We start from the raw sequence: 25,076 nt of genomic DNA, 5'->3' as shown, positions 1-25,076 counted from the left end.
GACATAATCTTCCTGAGGATTCCAACAGGCCCCTCAGGCGCGATGCCCGCTGAAGGCCCATTTTGCTAACCTGCTAGGGCCTGCTAGCAACCTAGAGCTACTTGGAACCCTACTAATTCCACGGCCGGCACCTGCTCGCCCGTCCAGCCTCACTACTCTGGACGGCTCTGACTGAGAATACGTGGACAACTACAAATACCTAGGTGTCTGGTTAGACTGTAAACTCTCCTTCCAGACTCACATTAAGCATCTCCAATCCAAAATTAAATCTAGAATTGGCTTCCTATATCGCAACAAAGCATCCTTCACTCATGCTGCCAAACATACCCTCGTAAAACTGACCATCCTAACGATCCTCAACTTCGGTGATGTCATCTATAAAATAGCCTCCAACACTCTACAAATTGGATGCAGTCTATCACAGTGACATCTGTTTTGTCATCAAAGGCCCATACACTACCCATCATTGCGACCTGTACGCTCTCGTTGGTTGGCCCTCGCTTCATACTCATCGCCAAACCCACTGGCTACAAGTTATCTACAAGTCTCTGCTAGGTAAAGCCTCGCCTTATCTCAGCTCACTGGTCACCATAGAAGCACCCACTCGTAGTATGCTTTCCAGCAGTTATATCTCACTGGTCAGCCCCAAAGCCAATTCCTCCTTTGGTCGTCTTTCCTTCCAGTTCTCTGCTGCCAATGACTGGAACGAACTGCAAAAATCTCTGAAGCTGGAGACTCATATCTTCCTCACTAGCTTGCTTTAAGCACCAGCTGTCAGAGCAGCTCACAGATCACTGCACCTGCACATAGCCATCTGTCAACAGCCCATCTATCTACCTACCTCATCCCCATACTGTATTTATTTATCTTGCTCCTTTGCACCTCAGTATCTCTACTTGCACATTCAACTACTGCACATCTACCATTCGAGTGTTTAATTGCTATATTGTAATTACTTCGCCACCATGGCCTATTTATTGCCTTAACTCCCTTATCTTACCTCATTTGCACTCACTGTATATAGACTTTTTGTTTTCTTTTGTTCTACTATATTATTGACTATGTTTTGTTTATTCCATGTGTAACTCTGTGTTGTTGTATGTGTCGAATTGCTATGCTTTACCTTGGCCAGGTCGCAGTTGCAAATGAGAACTTGTTCTCAACTAGCCTACCTGGTTAAATAAAGGTGAAATAAATAAATCTATTATGTGATACTTTGGGGTTAACTCCCTCATATCAAGCAAACACATACCACACACTTTGTGGAAAGGTGAAGAAAAACAATGATCTAGTGGTGGACTATGGTGTAACTTAGCTTGAGTGGACTGTTTGCTTTTCGTCTTAAAGGCAAATTATGCTAGGCTAACAATTGCTTGCTAAAGTTAACTAGCTAATTAGATTCCACTCAAGGTATAATATAGCTACTTAAATGCTTTGCTATTATGTATCAAGTTGAAGCTGGGTTTCCCAAGTCATTTGGTGCTTAAGGTTCAAGCTGGCTGGCAAGCTAAATACTGAAGCATTGAAGTGCATCTGTCAAGCACCCAAGAAGATCAAACCAATCACAGGACAACACTGGACTGGTCAAGGGCAAGCATATGTTAGTTCATCCATCACTCCAGTGTAAGTGACCGATCTAAGGTTTCTAGGCACGCAGCCGCCTCTAAGCCAGCCCCCCTCCAGGCTGAAACCCAATCGAGAAACCCAAAGGTGCCAAGACTTGAGATAGAGCAGCTTGAAAAAGTGAGAATTTTTGGTGCCATCTAGGTATAATACGTTCAGGGTTAGAGCTTTGGACTAGTAACTGAAAGGTTGCAAGTTCAAATCCCCAAGCTGACAAGGTACAAATCTGACATTCTTCTCCTGAACAGGCAGTTAACCCACTGTTCCTAGGCCGTCATTGAAAATAAGAATTTGTTCTTAACTGACTTGACTCGTTAAAAATATATATTTGTAAAAATTAGTTGATAAAATATTGAGTTTCGCCTCTGCTTCTGTAGCCCAGAGAAACGCATTGAAAAACACATTCATAAATGGCGAAAGAGAGAGTCTAAAAATAAATCAAAAGAAACAAGGTTTTGAAATGTCTGTCCTATATCTAGAAAATACCATATAAGAAAGCTCAGGAAATGTTTGTATTTATTTTTTGCACATTTAACCCCATTTTTTTGTAAGCACAAAATGTGATTTTATTCATGTCATCCGGTTTCCTTCAGATGAGTCCAGTGACACTTGTGGGGGTCATATAGCAAAACCGAGAACACAGTGGGGTTATATTAGATTGTAGCCCAAATAGTACCGACTTTATATGAGTTCAGTCACAGTTGTGGGGGTCAAAGAGAAGAACGCCCTTTCCTTAGAGTGTCATAGTCTGTAGGTCAAACCCAGTGGCAACATGTCATTCAGGGCAGGTGGGGCAGAGACTGTTTTGAGCACCAAATTAGTTTTTTTGTTTTTGGGGGGGGGGCTTGCCTGTTTTGCATGTTTTTTTGCCATTAATACCTGTCACATATCAGATTGCAAACAATATAAAAATAATATATATATATATATAAACTCAGCAAAAAAACAAAGGTCCCTTTTTCAAGACCCTGTCTTTCAAAGATAATTCGTAAAAATCCAAATAACTTCACAGATCTTCATTGTAAAGGGTTAAAATACTGTTTCCCATGCTTGTTCAATTAACCATAAACAATTAATGAACATACACCTGTGGAACAGTCGTTAAGACACTAACATCTTACAGAAGGTAGGCAATTAAGGTCACAGTTCTGAAAACTTAGAATCCTAAAGAGGCCTTTCTTCAGACTCTGAAAAACACCAAAAGAAATATGCCATGGGTCCCTGCACATCTGCGTGAACGTGCCTTAGGCATGCGGCAAGGAGGCATGAGGACTGCAGATGTGGCCAGGGCAATAAATTGCAATGTCCATACTGTGAGATGCCTAACAGGGAGACAGGATGGACAGCTGATCGTCCTCACAGTGGCAGACCACGTGTAACAACACCTGCACAGGATCGGTACATTCGAACACCACACCTGCGGGACAGCTACAGCATGGCAACAACAACTGCCCTAGTTACACCAGGAACACACAATCCCTCCATCAGTGCTCAGACTGTCCACAATAGGCTGAGAGAGGCTGGACTGAGGGCTTGTAGGCCTGTTGTAAGGCAGGTCTTCACCAGACATCACCGGAAGCAACGTTGCCTATGGGCTCAAACCCACCGTTGCTGGACCAGACAGGACTGGCAAAAAGTGCTCTGACGACTGACGAGTCGCAGTTTTGTCTCACCAGGGGTAATGGTCGGATTCGCGTTTATCGTCGAACGAATGAGTGTTACACCAAGGCCTGTACTCTGGAGCAGGATTGTTTTGGAAGTGGAGGGTCCGTCATGGTCTGGGGCAGTGTGTCACAGCATCATTGGACTGAGCTTGTTGTCATTGCAGGCAAACTCAACGCTGTGCGTTACAGGGAACATTTCCTCCTCCCTCATGTGGTACCCTTCCTGCAGGCTCATCCTGACATGACCCTCCAGCATGACAATGCCACCAGCCATACTGCTCGTTTTGTGTGTGACTTCCTGCAAGACAGGAATGCCAGTGTTCTGCCATGGCTAGCGAAGAGCCCGGATCTCAATCCCATTGAGCACATCTTGGATCGGAGGGTGAGGGCTAGAGCCATTCCCCCCAGAAATGTCTGGGAATTTGCAGGTGCCTTAGTGGAAGAGTGGGGTAACATCTCACAGCAAGAACTGGCAAATCTGGTGCAGTCCATGAGGAGGAGATGCACTGCAGTACTAATGCAGCTGGTGGCCACACTAGATACTGACTGTTATTTTTGACCCGCCCCTTTGTTCAGGAACACATTATTCCATTTCTGTTAGTCACATGTCGGTGGAACTTGTTCAGTTTATGTCTCAGTTGTTGAATTTTGTTATGTTCATACAAATATTTACACATGTTAAGTTTGCTGAAAATAAACGCAGTTGACAGTGAGAGGACATTAATATCATTTTGTTAATAAAGCCACATACAAACGGTCTCTTTTTTGTTTTCTTGAGTAAGACAGCATCAAAATGTGTTTCAGCCTAACTCAGTGCTTTCTGTGGTGGTGGGGCAAGCCAGCAGAAAATAGGAGCATTTCGCCTGATTGGCTCAGTGTTCTGTCACTCATGGGGACTCATGGGGACACTGCGTCACAGGCCAAGTCTAAGTCCTTAGCAAGAGTAGACATTGAACATTTAAGCCCTTTGGGTCCTGCCATAGAGTTTTATTATAAGTGCCCTTCCAAGAAGGCTCAAGGTCATTGTCCACAGATAGGATGACGTCAAATCACGTTATATGTACAGTAGCTTTGATTGGACTGATCATGTCAACATCTTACTTTCAAACTCGTTGTTAGCATTTATCATCATGAATCAGGTGGACAATCTACTGGTAAATCCTTTTTAATCCTTGTCATATGAAGAGAAATAATGAAGAGAAATTATAGCTAAAATGTATCGGTACTAGTCAGCTATTGGACATACCCATTACACAACAAGTTGGAAATTCTGTAATATGCCAGGGATATATGTGAACTGCAGCTAAGATTGTGATTGTTTGTACAGCTTTGACAATACTACTGATAGTAGTGGTGGTGCTTGGCTTGCATGTGCAAATTCAGCCGACAGAACATCCTATAATAGAATTGTGTTATTTGAAGTGTCAAATTAAAAGCTTATTTAACGAGTCAAATAGTGTTAGTTGATGTGTATCTATTCTGACATGCAAAGACCCAAACAGGCGTTCAATGTGCCTCACCCTAATGTCTACTGTTCTAACTTGGTGGTGCACATGTAGCCTATAACCTGTTTTAGAGAAATGTAATGATTGAATATTGTAAGAGCTTTCATTTTCTGCTTATACAGTATGCACCCTTTATTTATCCTACGGTTCTGACTTGATGTACAAGGAGTACACTGTAAGAACGGCCCATGTTCTGAATTCCGTCGCTGTACATTTCAAAAGAGCTGAACAAATATATATTAAATATACAAGTTATATTGACTACGTCCGTCGTCGATCGCTTAATGTCTTAAGAGGATGGTGTACACCCAGTCACTACAAAGATACAGGCTTCCTTCTTAACTCAATTGCCAGAAAGGAAGGAAACCACTCAGGGATTTCACCATGAGGCCAATGGTGACTTTAAAACAGTTACAAAGTTTAATGGCTGTGATAGGAGAAAACTGAGGATGAACCAACATTGTAGTTACTCCACAATACTAGTGAAAAGAAGGAAGCCTGTACAGAATAAAAAATATTCCATAACATGCATCCTGTTTGCAACAAGGCACTAATGTAATACTGCAAAAAATGTGGCAAACTTTTTGTTCTGAATGTAATATTCATACTGTATGATATTAACATACTGAATTGTCATTATCATACTGCGCTAAGATTGGTTATGACCACCCAGGTCGTGAGGTCATTTTTATTTGATAATGCCGGAGACATGTGAACATGCCAGTTAGAACTAGCTAATAAAGAGTTATGTTTAGAAAGACTGCATTTTATTGTTTTGTACAATGTGTGCCAAACAAGACATGGTGTCAGAGTAAAAGGACTAAAATATGGATTTTGCTGGAGTTCCTTCACCTCGAATGGACTGGGGGTCTACAAACTTACCCAATGCATGAATACATAGTGTTATCTTTGGGGAAAATCCAATACAAACATAGCTGAGTACCACTCTTCATATTCTCAAGCATAGTGGTGGCTGCATCATGTTATGGGTATGCTTGTTAAGGTCTGGGGAGTTTATCAGGATAAAAAATAAGCGTAATTGAGCTAACATAGGCAAAATCCTAGAGGAAATCCTGGTTCAGCCAGACGCTGGGAAATTAATTCACATTTCAGCAGGACAATGACCGATAATACAAAGCCAAATATACACTGGAGTTGCTTACAGAGAAGACAGTGTATGTTCCTGAGTGGCCAAGTTACAGTTTTGTCTTAAATCTGCTAGATAATCTATAGCAAGAACTGAAAATGGTTGCCTAGCAATAATCAACAACCAATTTGACAGAGCTTAAAGAATTTTGAAATGGACAATATGTAAATGTTGTAGGGCCTCCCGGGTGGCGCAGTGGTCTAGGGCACTGAAACACAGCCATAGCTGTGCCACCAGAGACCCTGGGTTCGCGCCCAGGCTCTGTCGCACCCGGCCACGACCTGGAGGGCGACGCACAATTCACCTAGCGGCGTCCGGGTTAGGGAGGGCTTGGCCGGTAGGGATATCCTTGTCTCATCGCGCACCAGCAACTCCTGTGGCGGGCTGGGCGCAGTGCACACTAACCAAGGTCGCCAGGTGCACGGTGTCTCCTCCGACACGTTGGTGTGGCTGGCTTCCGGGTTGAATGCGCGCTGTGTTAAGAAGCAGTGCGGCTTGGTTCAGTTGTGTTTCGGAGGACGCATGGCGCACCATGAAATTGGGGAGAAAAAGGGGGGAAAATGTCATTCAAAAAAATATACATGTAAATGTTGTACAATCCAGGTGTGGCTCTTAGAGACAGCCAGAATGACTCACAGCTGTAATCGCTGCCAAAGGTGATTCTGACATGACGGATTCCAGGAGAACGCTACCTGCCCGAATGCATAGTGCCAACTGTAAAGTTTGGAGGAGGAGGAATAATGGTGTGGGGCTTTTTTCATGGTTCAGGCCCCTTAGTTCCAGTGGAGGGAAATCTTAAAGCTACAGCCTACAATGGCATTCTAGAGTAGGCAAATCTGTGCTTCCAACAGTTTGGGGAAGTCCCTTTCCTGTTTCAGCATGACAACGCCACCGTGTACAAGCGAGGTCCATACAGAAATGGTTTGAGTTTGAGTTTATTTTTATTTTTACAGGGACAGTGCACATTAATCAACGTTTCAGTAAAAGTGCCGGTTTTAGCCAGCCGGCTAATTTTCAACCGCAGTCCCTGGGCAGGTTATTAAAAGCAATTACAATATAAACAATAGCAACATAGAACAAGCAAGACATAGCAACATAGGACAAGCAAGACATAGCATACAGACAGAGCAACATAGGACAAGCAAGACGTAGCATACAGACAGAGCAACATAGAACAAAGAGCAGCAAGACAAAATTCATAAAAGCAACAAAGTGTTTCCACACCTCACAAGCTACAGACAACAGACAACATGGAAAGCGGCAACACACAGCTAGGGATCATGTTCACAAATCTGATTGACCTTTAGCCATGTCTTCAAGCATTTTGTGAAAGTGTGATATGTGGTGCAGTTATGTGTGTCTGATGGCAGTGTATTCCAGACATGTGAAGCTCTCACAGAGAATGCAGATTTACTAAAGGTTTAATGTTGTACAGCAAGCTTGGGCCCAACTAGTCAAGCAGTATGTTAAGTGGGGGAGTATCATAGAGTTGAAGTACAGTTTTGCTACCTCTGTAGTCAAACAATTTCGTATAAATCGGAAATTAGCTAGGTTGAATTTAGTTATTTGAATTACCTTTTTCACAAGCTTTTTAAAAGAGAGGTTGGAATCAAGTATGATGCCAAGGTACTTAAAATCGGATACCACCTGGAGCTTCTCCCCTGACACATAGACATCTGGCTCAGTAGCATCTGTTGCCCTCTTTGTGAAGAACATGCAAACAGTTTTTTTCACATTGAGATGCAAACACGAGTCACTGAGCCACTTTGTAACCTGGACCATTACAGTAGTGAGTTCTTGTGCAGCTTGTTGTTTGCTCTTTGGATGCACATATATCACTGTATCATCTGCATACATTTGAACTTCAGACCCAGTACAGACAGAAGGCAGATCATTAATGTACAGGCAGAACAGGAGGGGCCCCAGTATTGACCCTTGGGGCACGCCCACATCATAGCTACGAGTGGGCGACAGCTCATTGCTCACTCTGACACACTGAGTTCTGCCTTCAAGGTATGATTTCATCCATCTCAAGGCATCAGGGGAAAAGTTGAACTTGGACAATTTTGTGATGAGAATCTCATGGTTAACAGTATCAAAAGCCTTCCTTAGGTCCAGAAACACAGCCCCAACAGCACCCCCTTTGTCCATCTTGGACTTCACATTTTCCAGAAGAAAGCAGTTGGCCGTTTCTGTGGATTGTTTTGCTCTGAAGCCAAACTGCATGGAGTGTAATGTGAATGTTTGTCGAGATCAGTGTGGAAGAACTTGACTGGCCTGCACAGAGTCCTGACCTCAACCCCATCTAACCCCTTTGGGATGAATTGGAACACCGACTGCGAGCCAGGCTTAATCGCCCAACATCAGTGCCTGACCTCACTAATGCTCTTGTGGTTGAATGGAAGCAATTCCCCGCAGGAATGTTCCAACATCTAGTGGAAAGCCTTCCCAGAAGAGTGGAGGATGTTATCACAGCAAAGGGAGGACCAACTCCATTTTAATGCCCATAATTCTGGAATGAGATGTTCGACGAGTAGATGTCCACGTACTTTTGGTCATGTAGTGTATATTAGTGTTTATTTGGCATGATTTGTCATGAATATTTTGTGTAGATTGTTGACAGAAAATTACAATGAAATCCATTTGAATCCCACTTTGTAACACAACAAAATGTGGAAAAAGTCAAGGGTGTGAATACTTCCTGAATGCACTGTATTTTTTGATTCACACATTTTTATTTTTGATCGGCTGCAATAATGTTCTGCTTGCCCAAAGTCAAACTTGCAAGCTTTCAAGGTTGGCCTGTCGGCTCGCGGGACACTTTCTCTGCTCCAAGGACCCATCCTCTGCACTCTTGACTCAGTGTTTGCTTGCTCAATTATATTCCATCTTGCTCACCATCTCGCGCAAATTGGACCTCAGAGGCTGATTTGAAGTGATAGAGGAACAGCATGCACACAATATTATGAACATAGCACATAACAGGACGATGGTGGTACCTTAACTGGCTGGAGCGGAATTGGTCGGATGGTACCATGTGTTTGATGCCATTCCATTAAATCCATTCCAGCCATTTGTAATGGTCGTCAGTGGAAGAAGATGAGGACCAAAGCGCAGCGTGGTACTTGTTCATGTTATTTATTTAAACTGAACACTATCAAACAAAGAAACAAAAGAAAAGCACAACCGAAACAGCTCCGTCAGATGCAAACCACAACTAAACAGAAATATAATCACCCACAACTCAAGGGTGAAAACAGGCTGCCTAAGTATGGTTCTCAATCAGGGACAACGATTGACAGCTGCTTCTGATTGAGAACCATACCAGGCCAAAAACAGAAATACCAAATCATAGAAAAAAGAACATAGACTGCCCACCCAACTCACGCCCTGACCATACTAAAACAAAGACATCACAAAGGAACTAAGGTCCGAACGTGACTCCATTATTATAAGCCGTTCTCCCCTCAGCAGCTTCCACTGTAGTACATGTATGTGTGGGTGGGATGAGCCTGAAGTATTTTTGTATTTGTATTTATTAGGATTCCCATTAGCTCCTGGGTTCCAAACAGGATTAAGAAAGGATTAAGAAATATATATTATAATACCACAATACCACAATACAACAATATTACAACATTAAAACATTATGTGTATGCAGAATGTGATGTGTTAGCGTGTGTGTGTATGTTTATGTGTTTGTGTCTTGCAGGTATTGGTAATACATGTAACAGGTTCTTTAACCAGGGCCCCCAAAGCAATGTTTGACCAGGGCTGGAGATGTCTGTGTAATGTACACTGTAAGAAGAAAAGGGTTCTGTGGCTGTCCCCAAAGGAGAACCCCTTTTCTTTCCCTACCTGGAACCAAAAGGTATTCTTCAAACGGTTGTCCTATGGGGACAGCCGAAGAACTCTTCTTGGTCGTAGATAGCACCTTTTTTGTAAAGATCGATCTAAAGTCAAGAGCACACTTTGACTTGTAAAATAATCTGGGCTGTCCAACTAATTTTTATGATGTCATTCTGGTATTGACATTATTAGTATTAGTGTTACTGTAAATCAATGTTTTATCGGTAGGGTGAGCTTGGATAACCAACTAGGAAAAATCTGCTGTTTCCGAATACAACAAGTGTAGACTTTACTGTGAAATGCTTACTTGCAAGCCCTTAAGCCCTTAACCAACAGTGCAATTCAAGAAGAAAAAAATATTTACCAAGTAGACAAATAATAAAAAGTACCACAATAAGAATAACAATAACAAGGCTATATACATGGGGCACCGATACTACCGAGTCAGTGTGGGGGGTATAGGCTAGTTGAGGTAGTCTGTATATGTAGGTGGGGGCGAAGTGACTTTGCATAGGTCACAAAACAAACAGCGAGTAGCAGCAGTGTACAAAAGGGGGGGGGGGGTCAATGTAAATTGTCGGTGACAAATTTAGGAATTGTTCATCTTCAGGAATTGTTCAATTGTCTAATGGCTTGGGGATAGAAGCTGTTAAAGAGCCTTTTTGTCCTAGACTTGGCGCTCCGGTACCGCTTGCCCTGCGGTAGCAGAGAAACCAGTCTACAACTTGAGTGACTGGAGTCTTTGACAATTGTATTGGCTTTCCTCTGACACCGCCTATGATATATGTCCTGGATGACAGGAAGCTTGGCCCCGTGATGTACAGGGCCGTTCGCACAACCGGTCAGGATGCTCTCGATGGCGGAGCTGTAGAACCAGTTCTCTGACCTCCATATAGGCCGTCTCATCATTGTCGGTGATCAGGCCTACCACTGTTGTGTTGTCAGTAAACTTAATGATGGTGTTGGAGTTGTGTTTGGCCATGCAGTTGTGGGTGAACAGGGAATACAGGAGGGGACTAAGTACACACCCCTGAGGGGCCCCAGTGTTAAGGATCAGCATGGCAGATGTGTTGTTGCCTACTCTTACCACCTTGGGGCGGCCCATCAGGAAGTCCAGGATCCTGTTGCAGAGGGAGGTGTTTAGTCCCAGAGTCCTTAGCTTTGTGATGAGCTTTGTGGGCACTATGGTGTTGAACGCTGAGCTGTACTCAATGAACAGCATTCTCACATAGGTGTTCCTTTTGTCCAGGTGAGAAAGGGCAGTGTGGAGTGCGATATAGATTGCATCATCTGTGGATCTGTAAGGGCGGTATGCGAAATGGAGTGGGTCTAGGGTGTCCGCAAGGATGCTGATGATGCGAGCCATGACCACCCTTTCAAAGCACTTCATGGCTAAAGACATGAGTGCCACAGGGCGGTAATCATTTAGGCAGGTTACCTTTGCTTCCTTGGGCACAGGGATTATGGTGGTCTGCTTGAAACATGTAGGTATTACAGACTCAGTCAGGGAGAGGTTGAAAATATCAGTGAAGTCACTTGACAGTTTGTCCACGCATGCTTTGAGTACACCTCCTGGTAATCTGTCTGGCCAAGCGGCTTTGTGAATGTTGACCTGTTTAAAGGTTTTGTTCACATCGGCTATCGAGAGCATTATCACACAGTCATCCAGAACAGTTGGTACTCTCGTGCATGCTTCATTGGTGTTTGCCTCGAAGTGCGTTATGACCTAACTAGGCCTGAGTTTTTCCTGGTCATGTCACTTGACCCTATTTATAACCTAACTTAAATGAATGAAATGCAGAACTCAGATTATGGTAGCCTTAGACTCTGGTATCAAACACAACAATGTACGCCAATCAAAACCCAAGAGTAGCAGTATCTTCCTCTCTCACTAAAGATCTAGTGATAGGCTGACACAAGAACAGTTTTCGCACAACCTGAACAGCAAACAGAGAGCGGGAGAGAGTGGGGAGAGGGCGAGAGACAGAATGACACCCTTTCCCTTTATAGTACACTACTTTTGATTAGGGCCCATAGAGCTCTGGTCATAAGTAGTGCACTATATAGGGAATAGGGTGCCGTCCAGGAGAGACACTCATTGTTATTGTGGGTGTGGTACAGAACGTACTCTTAGTCAGCTGACATTGCTTGTGTCTGTCACGTTCTGACCATCATTAGGGTGTGTTTTCCTTGTTTTAGTGTTGGTCAGGACGTAAGCTGGGTGGGCATTATATGTTGTGTGTCTGGTTTGTCTATTTCTATGTTTGGCCTGTTATGGTTCTCAATCAGAGGCAGGTGTTAGTCATTGTCTCTGATTGGGAACCATATTTAGGTAGCCTGTTTTGTGTTGGGTTTTGTGGGTGATTGTTCCTGTCTTTGTGTTTGTGGCAGTTAGGACTGGTTTGGTTTTTTCTTGTTTTGTAGATTGTTGTACTTTCATCTTTATTAAAGATGTACAAAACTAACCACGCTGTATTTTGGTCCGCCTCTCTTTCCCCAGAAGAAAATCGTTACAGTGTCCCAAATGGCACATTACTCCCTATCTTGTGCACTACTTTTGACAGGGCTCTATGTGCCGGAAGGGTATTTTCCTGTTATTTCTCCTCCATTTGCATATCCCATTGAACACCGTATTTTGTTGTGCTCCTTCGGGATCTCTTTATGTAGTGTTTCGCAGGATGGGTGTTACTTTCAATGTGTGCCCTGGGCCCTTTGGCGGTTACGATAGGGGTTGGGTGAACTTCTATTGTATTCAACCTGCTGGTTTGTGATAATGGCTATGATTGAACATCACTGAGTCACTGTATGGTATAAAACCTCTAAATAGGTTGTCATTGTTGACTACTGTATGCAATGATACACTATATCAGGATTCCCCAATTGGCAGACAGGGGGCCAGGAGGTGATTTTATTTGCCCCCCAAGTTTTCTGAGCAAAATTGTTTTTATTTATAAAGTACCAGTCAAAAGTTTGGACAAACCTACTCATCTTAAGGGTTTTACTTTATTTTTACTATTTTCTGCATTGTATAATAATAGTGAAGACATCAACACAATAAAATAACATACATGGAATTATGTAGTAACCCAAAAAGTGACAAATAAATCAAAATATATTATATATTTGAGATTCTTCAAATTAGCCACCCTTTGCCTTGATGACAACTTTGCACACTATTGCCATTTTCTCAACCAGCTTCATGAGGTAGTCACCTGGAATGCATTTCATTAACAGGTGTGCCTTCTTCAAAGTTAATTTGTGGAATTTCTTTCCTTCTTAATGTGTTTGGGCCAATCAGTTGTATTGTGACAATTTAGGGGTGGTATACAGAAGGTAGCCCTATTTGGAGAAAAAAAATGACAGTCCATCATTACTTTAAGACATGAAGGTCAGTCAATCTGGAAAATTTCAAGAACTTTGAAAGTTTCTTCAAGTGCAGTCGTAAATATCATCAAGCACTATGATGAAACTGGCTTTCATGAGGACCACCACAGGAAAGGAAGACCCAGAGTTACCTCTGCTGCAAAGGATATGTTCATTAGAGTTAATTGCACCTCAGATTGCAGACCAAATAAATGAATAAAAGTAACAGACACATCTCAACATCAACTGTTCAAAGGAGACTGCGTGAATCAGGCCTTCATGGTTGAATTACAGCAAAGAAACCACTACTAAAGGACACTAAATAATAAAAAGATACTTGCTTGGGCCAAGAAATACGAGCAATGGACATTAGACCGGTGGAAATCTGTCCTTTGGTCTGATGAGTCCAAATTTGAGATTTTTGGTTCCAACCATTGTGTCTTTGTGAGACGCAGAGTACGTGAATGGATGATCTCTGCTTGTGTGGTTCCCACCGTGAAGCACAAAGGAAGAGGTGTGATGGTTTGGCGGTGTTTTGCTGGTGACACTGTCTGTGATTTATTTAGAATTCAAGGCACACTTAACCAGCACGGCTACCACAGCATTCTGCAGCGATATGCCATGCCATCTGTTTTGCGCTTAGTGGGACTACCATTTGTTTTTCCAACAGGAAAATTACATTAAAATGACCCACCTCCAGGCTGTGTAAGGGCTATTTTAGCAAGAAGGGGAGTGATTGAGTGCTGCATCAGATGACCTGGACTCCACAATCATCCGACCTCAACCCAAGTGAGATGGTTTGGGATGAGTTGGACCGCAGAGTGAAGGAAAAGCAGCCAACAAGCGCTCAGCATATGTGGGAACACCTTCAAGGCTGTTAGAAATGCATTCCAGGTGAAGCTGGTTGAGAAAATGCCAAGATTGTGCAAAGCTGTCATCATGGCAAAGGGTGGCCACTTTGAAGAATCTGAAATATAAAATATATTTTGTTTTATTTTACACTTGTTTGGTTACTACATGCTTATATATGTGTTATTTCATAGTTTTGATGTCTTCAGGATTATTTTACAATGTAGGAAATAATACAAATTAAGAAAAACCATTGAATGAGTAGGTGTGTCCAGACTGGTACTGTAAATTGTTTTCATTGTTGGACATAAGAGATTAGAAAATCACCAGGAAGTCAGCACAAAGTGATTTTAATTTAGGAAATCTGTTCCCCAGTATTCCCACTCATAAATAGAGGCAGGTGTGATCGTATACCAACGTAATCAAGGTTTGAAATGCTTCTGTTTTGTTAAATATTATATATGTTTGGGATTCTTGCGTCCAATTTGCAAATTAATTAAAATTATGTTTCGGACCCCCTGACCATCGGCTCAAGGAAAAATCGGTGCATGGCTGAATATAATTGGGGACCCCTGCACTTATCAATCAGGGTTTTCAAGTTACGGAATTGTATTTGTTTTATAAGACACAGACAGGTGACAAACCTTTAAACCTCTTTTCCCATTCACTTTTCCTATTGTAAACAAAAATCTTCTTGTCAACCACTAACCCTAACAGTTAAATTACCCCTGCAACTGAACAGAAACAAGACCCCCCTTTGTTTCCAGTCTACTGTACTCTATCATCACACAATGCCCCATCACACATTCTCCATTCTGTCTCAACTAACCTATGCCACACTCTGCCATTGGCATTGTTACCACAAAACACATCCAAACAGCCATGTTGAATTCAATCCCATGGCTTGAACATGTCAATTATGGCAAAAAATGCATCACCCATTTTATCATATATTTTTTCCACAGGTTGGCATTTATTATCATGAATATTGTTCTGAAGGGAGCTGTGGCACACTAACTGGCACAGACACAAATAATAAAATCGGATTTTAAACTTAACCTTAACCCTAACCTTAACCACACTGCTTACCCTAATGCTTAACCCTAACCAAACATTTTATTTTTCATGAATTTTTACAATATAGACAATTTTGACTTTGCAGCTGGCCCATCTAGCAGAAATCGCTCAATTCTGCCTCCAGGGCAAGACAATAAAACATCAACCTGCTTTGTTCCAGTGATCTCCATTTCTGCTGGTGTCATTTTATTTCTCTTCCAGCACCGTGGAGGACAAAGCGCTTCATGTGAGAGCTTGTATCTATATTTAAAATAATTAATCTAGATGTGTGATGATTGCGAGGCCTCGCACTTTGAGAAGCAAGTTGGTGCACACCAAAGGTTTGTTTGTGCCAACTATGATTCAACAGGGCTGATTGGTTTTATTCCTGCAAATGCCTCTGTTACCATGGTGTTTATTAACACCCAATAACACTACCCTTGGGTGTCAAGTGTGCACTCACGACATTCCAAATCATATAATGGCCGATCCTACTCTATACTGGCCTGGTCTACTGTATAGTGGCCTAGCCTACTGAACTGAACAATATGTGTGTACTGAATTGACCATAATCCAAAATATATATACCAGGTCAGTTGTATTACATAAGGCTCTGACTGGCACCTCCTTTCCTCAAAGCCCAATTCCTCATAGATAAACCAACTTGACAAACATCTCATTTGTTTTTCAAATATCAGTTAATATTTCCATAATGTTTTCACTTTCAAAGAACAACAGTGCTTTGACTCTGAATGGAAGTTGTCCTGGGACATCTTCAAAACAATGGAAAGTACAGTACTCCAACAATCTAGACAGACAATCAATTACAGGGGGAAAAGGAAAATCCATATACATTAGGACATTAGCTTTTGCCCAGACAGACATCTCTGTACGAGTGGTCATATGAGGTGAATGTTTACATGGCTGGAAGACCAGACCACATAGAAGGGTTAAAAGATGATGGCATTCCAAGAGGTACTTAACCTCTTAAACTCTGATGCCCTCTGGTGATATTTTCTAATGATATTGTATACAACTGCCCTCATAGTACATTTAGTTTTCAAAACTATAAATCCTACAAACACATGCTAAGAACCGTGGGATTATGATAAAGGTGTCAGAAACAATGTGACTACTACAAATCCCGAGATTCAGCAAGCCAAAACATTTTTACATTCTTTTTTTTACTGTCCCCATGTTGGGGAATAAGATATTTGAATGTCTAGATTTGAAATAAAATATGTCACAAATTACCTGATATTTTACTTAATGGTGTCGCTTTGAACGTGCAAATTTCCATAGGAAATCCGCCATTTTAAAAGCGAAGGGCTTGTGCAATGTGCCACATGCCTTCCTTTTTAGTCTTACAGGAATGACATACATATGATGGAGAAAGCTGAAGTGTCTACATATCCATTGATGTAAATATATCCCCTGTGTGATTCCCAGTTCTTCCACTAGAGAGCAGTAGGAGATCATATGATGTCTCTTGGCCACTTGAAACCAGTTGCTTCTGGTTTGGGTAGTGATTCACTGTGCAAAAATGGCTGAACATATTTTCAAGCCTGACATCTTTAAATATATATATATATATTCACCTTTATTTAACCAGGTAGGCTAGTTGAGAACAAGTTCTTAAAATGACCCTAGCAACCAGGGCTTTCAAGTTACGGATTTGTTTTTATAACACACAGACAGGTGAGGAAACTTCAAACCTCTTTTCCCATTCACTTTACCTATTGTAAACAAAATACTCTTTGTCAACCACTAACCCTAACAGTTAAATTACCCCTGCACCTGAACAGCAACTAGAACCCCTTCTGTTTCCAGTATCATACTAGACTAACACAATGGATTTACGAATCACAGATTGCCCCTTTAAAAAGAAACAAATCATTGACTATTGGATCTCCAATACCTCTCCTCTTTGCTTCTGTCTGTTCTTGGCCCTGTATGGGTTATTCCAGTTTGTTTATTGACATGATAAGTATGTTATTATTGGGTTAATGGATCTTTTATTACGCTCTCTTATAGTAAGAACAGTCTGGTCTAAGACTCATTCAGCCTGAGTGTTGGTTCTTATCTGCTGGGTTGCAGGAGCTGCTGTGTGGTTCCTGTTATTGGGATCCCATGTCGCCCAGGCAGATAGGCGCTAGGTCCCAAATTGCACCCTATTCTCTATATAGTGCACTACAGGAACCATAGGGCTGATCAAAAGTAGCACATTAGAAAGGGAATTGGGTGCCATTTGGGACACATTCAGACATGTGCCCTCTTTGGCTGCCACTGAACCCCAGCCCCGTTCACTGCCCAACCATCTAGACTGCTTATGGAGGCAATGGCATAAAATAAGGATTGTTTGTTATTACAATGCCAATCCACGGTGGCCTGAGCATGCGTTGTTTTGACTTCGAGAACAATGAACCTTTGCAAGAAAAGACCCCCCCTCACAGAAGCATTCTCCAACCCTCCTTCCCCATGTCTATTTAAGCAATCCTTCCTGAAACGTTAGAAAGCTTGATACTCATTCAATGTTTTTTACCGGAAGAGAGCAACACGGTCACATTGTAAGGAATCACAGAAAGTGTGTGTGTGTGCTCGTGCGTCCGTCCGTGCGTGCGTGTCAACCTGCAGCTAAATAGTGATCATGTCTCTATTAGCGAAACTAGTAACCTAAAAATGCATCATAGAGAAATCATGCATTTTGTTGTTATTGTCCCTCTTGACAGAGACAAACAATTCCTTATAAGTGACCACTAAATCAACAAGGAATTATGGAAACCAGTGGATATTCTGGATATTAGTCTAGAGTAGTAAACTGTGCAACATGTTAATGGAACAGGTACCAATAGAATAATCAGTCACAGCCAGCCAAGATAAAGGAACAAAGCTGGTTAATTAGATCCAAGTCAATAGAACAGGCCTAAAATGGAAAATGACTCACTGATGGGGAATTTAAAAGGGCCCGTTCCAAATGGTACCCTATTCCAGAGCCTAGCACTGGTCAAAAGTAGTGCACCAAATAGGAAATAGGGCACTATATAGGGAATAGAGTGCCATTTGGGATACATCCTAAAAGCTTTTCAGGTTTCCTCCCCAAATGTTCCACCCTTTTGAATATGAGAGTGTTGTTGAAGGTGGGGGGTGGAGGAGGGGTTGGCTTTTTTTGTGTGGGGGGGGGGGGTCATTTTATAAAGGCCAAAGAACAAAACAGGAAATCATCCCCTTGTTTTGGCTCGTGGAGCTACAAGTGTTTGGAATTTTGAAAAGGTGAATTCACATGATATTTTCATGTCTGCATTCAGGTCACAGTATGCACACACAATTGCGCACAAGCATGCACACAGACACAGACACTCACACACACACACACACACACACACACACACACACACACACACACACACACACACACACACACACACACACACACACACACACACACACACACACACACACACACACACACACACACACACACACAGGGAGAGAGAGAGAGAGAGAGAGACAAACAAATTGTGATGCACTGGCATTCCTCAATAAGCAGAGACACGAAGAACGTGAACCACCTCTGTGATGGATGTTGTGAACAGAGAAAGCTCAATAGACTAAATTTGAGACCTGATCTGCTCAGAGGTTCTGGTGACCTTGGATCAATTTTTATTCCTATTCTAAAGAGGGTCAATCCATTTTAGCCATGTTGATTCCTATGCTACATTTCATTTAGGCTAGTATTTTCAAACTGTATCATCATGGATACTTGATGATACTGTAGGCTATTTTATAATGTGCTGTAAACGTTATACAAGGATGCAGTTCATCATCATCCGTTCATGCAGTTCATCACCTTTGTTTTGATGATTATCTAACATCTTTGGTGTTTCTAGTTGTTTTTTGGAAGGACAGATTACGGGGAGCATTCTTGAGATGGGGAAACGCGTTATCAGTAGAAACAGACTGTTGGATAGGATGGATATATATACATGTGGGGACTGGTCGTGTTCTTGTTTGGAAAGTGATTGTGAAGTGCATTCACATAGGCTCTTGTTGATTTTTTTCTGTGCCCATCTCTTGGAGATTGTGTGTGTTTATTTAGGGCTGAAGCATTAAAGATAGCTCGCTAGAAATGTAAAGGTCATTTCCTATTGAGCCGACATCTGCAGTGATTACCATGAATGCAGTCTCCACTGACGCGGGAACATTGCCTTTAAATTTCAATCACACTGTGATGATGAATTTCTGCGGTAAGGATAACAATGAATTCGGCAGAAATTCCACCGCAATTTATTTTCAACAAGGGCACTTGAGGAGAAATGTCCAGGGGATTGTTGTAATGGCTCTCGTTGGTGGTAGGAAGAGTGGACCAAAGCGCAGCGTGGAAAGTGTTCATGATTCCTTTATTTCAAAAGCACTCAAAAAAAAAAAAAAAAAAGTAAAAGTAAAAAATTTAAGCCCACAGTTCTGTCAGGCAGAAACACTAAACAGAAAACAAGATCCCACAAAACCCAAAAGGAAAATGACAACTTATATATGATCCCCAGTCAGAGACAAGAATAGACAGCTGCCTCTGATTGGGAACCACAAACGGCCAAAAACAAAGAAATAGAAAACATAGACTTTCTCACCCGAGTCACACCCTTACCTAACCAAACACAGAGAATAATGAGGATCCCCAAGGTCAGGGCGTGACAATTGTGGGAAGGTGGAGAACCCTGCTTGCGAGCGGCAGAAAAAGTTGAGCTCTGCTCTACTTCATGCAAATTTTAAGCGGAGCAAAGAATTGTCAAGAAGAGGTGCCACCTCTGGTCAAAACCTACTGTTAGCTGTATTGGAGCTGACAGTCTAGCCTGGTGGTAAATCATGGACACTTTACTAAATGTTTGAAAAGTGATTGTGGAGTACATTCGGACGGTTGTTTTTATATATATATATATATATATATTTATTTATTTATTTTAAATCTAATTTCAGTCATCAGCCCATATCTTGGAAATCCCTGTTGTGTGTTTTGCTCACGCCATTAATCATGGACTCCTTAGTAGGCCTATACAGTACAGTCTACAGTCTATACTCTGGAATCCTTAACATACACTACAAACAAATACAAATGGCAACCTATTCACGATTTAGTGCACTACTTTTGACCAGGGTTCTACAGGGCTCTAGTCAAAAGTAGTACACTATGTACTGAATAGGGTGCATTTGAGATTCACAGTGTCTACAGGGTTTTCATTCCTCTCTTGACATTGTCCATAATGAAAAATGAGATGGCCAGTAGGATTTTAGAGCATTTTAATGTTTCCTGTCATTGTCTACAGGAACTATTTCTTGAAACTACTGTAGCACTTTCAAGGACATGTCAAGGGAAGAAAAGGGATGCGTCCCAAATAACACCCTATTCCTTACATAGTGCAGTACTTTTGACCAGGGCCCATAGGGCTCTGGTCGAAAGTAGTGCACATAGGTCTCTGGCCAAAAGTAGTACACTATGTAGGGAATAAGGTGGCATTTGGGATGCACGCCAGTTTGATCTGTAATTGATCAGTAATTGTTTCATTTTTAGCCCCAGTTATCATTCAACTCCTCTATTTTCTCCTTCCTGTGATTTGAACTTTTTGATAAATGCGTTTTTAATCCAGCTACTTGGCATGGTCTGATTGTCTTAATAAATTCTTAGGAATTGGACAAATCTTCAGAATGTATTATATAGCTACAGACAAGAGTTGCATTATGTTGCAATTACAATGTAAAAAACAATGCATAGCCTCAGAGCAAATTTAGAGACTTGTGCCACTCTAAAAAAGACATGTAAAAACAAGAAACTGAAAGAGGTAAAAAACAAGACAATGGAAAATGGAGCTGTCGCTTGATACACTGATTGGTGTCTGTTTGTTTATATATGGGTGTTGTCACTCTGGTTCAATAGCACTGACCCTTGACCCCTGACAAGTACTTCCAGGTGAAGGTTCTCCTGTCTCACCCTCCGTCCTCCATCTCTCCCACCCACCCTACTCTCTCTGCAGACAGACCTCACACTACGTCTGCATTGGGACGCACTATGGATATGATATCCCGTAAATCAAAGACTGATGAAGTTGTAAGTACAGTTGAAGTCGGAAGTTTACATACACTTAGGTTGGAGTCATTCAAATGTGTTTTTCAACCATTCCACAAATTTCTTCTTAACAAACTATCATTTTGGCAAGTCGGTTAGGACATCTACTTTGTGCATGACACAAGTCATTTTTCCAACAATCGTTTACAGACAGATTTTTTCACTTATAATTCACTGTATCACAATTCCAGTGGGTCAGAGGTTAACATACAATAAGTTTACTGTGCCTTTAAACAGCTTGGAAAATTCCAGAAAATTATGTCATGGCTTTAGAAGCTTGTGATAGGCTAATTGACATCATTTGAATTTATTTTGGTTAGACAACGGTGTAACCAGAGGGAGCATTCTATGTTCATTTTCTATGTTTTGTATTTCTTTGTTGTTTGGCCAGGTGTGGTTCCATACTCAGGTAGCCTTTTCCCACTGGGTTTTTGTGGGTAGTTGCTTTCTGTTTTTGTGTCTGCACCAGACAGAACTGTTTTGGTTGTTCTCTTTGTTGATTTGCTATTCAGTGTTCAGTTCAACTAATAAAGGGATGAACACGCTGCACCTTGGTCCTCACCTTCTTCCACCAACAGCCGTTACAGTCAATTGGAGGTGTACCTGTGGATGTATTCCAAGGCCTACCTTCAATCTCAGTGCCTCTTTGCTTGACATCATGGGAAAATCAAAAGAATTCAGCCAAGACCTCAGAAAAAAATGGTAGACCTCCACAAGTCTGGTTCATCATTGGGAGTAATTTCCAAACTCCTGAAGGTACCACATTCATCTGTACAAACAATAACACGGAAGTACAAACACCATGGGACCACGCAGCCGTCATACCGCTCAGGAAGGAGACACGTCTCCTAGAGATGAATGTACTTTGGTGCGAAAAGTGCAAATCAATCCCAGGACAACCGCAAAGGATCTTGTAAAGATGCTGGAAGAAACAGCTACAAAAGTATCTATATCCACAGTAAAACAAGTCCTATATCAACATAACCTGAAAGGCCTCTCAGCAAGGAAGAAGCCACTGCTCCAAAACTGCCATAAAAACCCAGACTACGGTTTGCAACTGCACATGGGAACAAATATCAAACTTTTTGAGAAAGGTCCTCTGGTCTGATGAAATAAAAATATAACTTTTTGGCCATGATGACCATCGTTATGTTTGGAGGGAAAAGGAGGAGGCTTGCAAGCCAAAGAACACCATCCCACCCGTGGAGCATGGGGGTGGCAGCATCATGTTGTGGGGGTGCTTTGCTGCCGGAGGGACTGGTGCACTTCACAAAATAAATGGCAACATGAGGTAGGAAAATTATGTGGATATATTGAAGCAACATCTCAAGACATCAGTGATGAAATTGAAGCTTGGTCTTGGGTCTTCCAAATGGACAATTTTCCCAAGCATACTTCCAAAGCTGTGGCAAAATGGCTTAAGGACAACAAAGTCAAGGTATTGGAGTAGCCATCACAAAGCCCCGACCTCAATCCCATAGAAAATTTGTGGGCAGAACTGAAAAACTGTGTGTGAGCAAGGAGGCCTACAAACCTGACTCAGTTGCACCAGCTCTGTCAGGAGGAATGGGCCAAAATTCACTCAACCCAACTTGTTGTGGGGAGCTTGTGGAAGGCTACCCGAAAAGTTTGACCCAAGTTAAACAATTTAACGGCAATGCTACCAAATATTAACTGAGTGCATGTAAACTTCTGACCCACTGGGAATGTGATGAAAGAAATAAAGGCTGAAATAAATCAATTTCTATGCTATTAATCTGACATTTCACATTCTTAAAATGAAGTGGTGATCCTACCTGACCTAAGGCAGGGAATTTTTACAGAGAGGATTAAATGTCAGGAATTGTGAAAAACTGAGTTTAAATGTATTTGTCTAAGGTGTATGTAAACTTCCGACTTCAACTGTATATGCATGTTTTAAACAAAGAAAGAGATAAAGAGAGAGTAAGATAGAGAGAGAGAAAAATAAGATCATGTACAAAACAATTTTAAGAAACCTTTTGACATTGTTCCTAGAAGCACAGGAATGTCCATGTCACTTGATCTCAGAGACTGCAGTTACATTGAAATTACTTCTGATTGTGACACATTAAACCTTTGTGCTCACGGAAATGGTATATTTATGTATTCATTTACTGTTAACATCGTCAAGATAATATCAAGGCTAATTAAAAATGACTTTGCCCAAATAAAACATTTGGTTTTGATTTCAAGAAAAATGTAATTGTGTTTCATGGTGTGAAAACTGATCAGAGGCTAAGAAGAAGCTGTCATTTGAACGTTTAAAATCGTCACTTTCCATCATAAACTGCACTACCACTGCTTACAGCCAGTTCACCTACAGTGGCAAGAAAAAGTATGTGAACCCTTTGTAAATACCTGGATTTCTGCATAAATTGGTCATAAAATGTGATTTGATCTTCATCTTGGTCACATCAATAGACAAATAAAGTCTGCTTAAACTAATAACACACAAACAATTATACTTTTTCATGTCTTTATTGAACACACCGTGTAAACATTCACAGTGCAGGGTGGAAAAAGTTTGTGAGCCTTGGATTTAATATCTGGTTGACCCTCCTTTGGCAACAATAACCTCAACCAAACATTTTCTGTAGTTGCAGATCAGACCTGCACAGCGGTCAGGAGGAATTCCTCTTCACAAAACTGTTTCGGTTAAGCAATATTCTTGGGATATCTGGTGTGAACTGCTCTTTTGAGGTCATGCCACATCATCTCAATCGGGTTGAGGTCAGGACTCTGAGTGTGCCACTCCAGAAGACATATATTCTTCTGTTGAAGCCATTCTGTTGTTGATTTACTTCTGTGTTTTTGGTCATTGTCCTGTTCCATTACCCAACTTCTGTTGAGCTTCAATTGTTGGACAGATAGCCTAACATTCTCCAGCAAAGTGTCTTGATAATCCTGGGAATTCATTTTGCCGTCGATGATAGCAAGCTGTCCAGGCCCTGAGGCAGCAAAGCAGCCCCAAACCATGATGCTCCCTCCACCATACTTTACAGTTGGGATGAAGTTTTGATGTTGGTGTGCTGTGCCATTATTTTCTCCACACATAGTGTTGTGTATTCCTTCCAAACAATTCAACTGTAGTTTCATCTGTCCACAGAATATTTTGCCAGTAGCGTTATGGAACATCCAGGTGCACTTTTGAAAACTTCAGATGTGCAGCAATGGGTTTTTTGGACAGAAGTGGCTTCTTCTGTGGTGTCTTCCCATAAACACCATTCTTGTTTAGTGTTTTCCATGTCAACAGAGATGTTAGCATGTTCCAGACATTTATGTAAGTATTTAGCTGACACTCTAGGACTCTTCTTAACCTCATTGAGCATTCTGCGCTGTGCTCTTGCAGTCATCTTTGCAGGACAGCCACACCTAGGGAGAGTAGCAACAGTGCTGACCTTTCTCCATTTATAGACAATTTGTCTTATTGTGGACTGAAGAACATCATGGCTTTTAGAGATACTTTTGTAACCCTTTCCAGCTTTATACAAGACAACCATTCTTAATCTTAGTTCTACTGCGATTTATTTTGTTCGAGGCATGGTTCACATCAAAAATGCTTCTTGTGAATAGCAAACTCAAATGTTATGAGTGTTTTTTATAGGTCAAGGCAGCTCTAATCAACATCTCTAATCTCGTCTCATTGATTGGACTCCAGGTTAGCTGACTCCTGACTCTGATTAGCTTTTGGAGAAGCCATTAGCCTCGGGGTTCGCATACTACACTGCTCAAAAAAATAAAGGGAACACTTAACCTCTTCAATATAGGGGGCGCTCTTTTAATATTTGGATAGAAAAATGTTCCCATTTTAAACAAGATATTTTGTCACGAAAAGATGCTCGACTATGCATATAATTGACAGCTTTGGAAAGAAAACACTCTGA

The sequence above is a fragment of the Oncorhynchus masou genome, chromosome 12 (assembly GCF_036934945.1).
Source record: "Oncorhynchus masou masou isolate Uvic2021 chromosome 12, UVic_Omas_1.1, whole genome shotgun sequence".
NCBI lineage: Eukaryota > Metazoa > Chordata > Actinopteri > Salmoniformes > Salmonidae > Oncorhynchus > Oncorhynchus masou.
The sequence above is the reverse complement of the archived record's forward strand: the minus strand, read 5'-3'. Positions refer to the sequence as shown.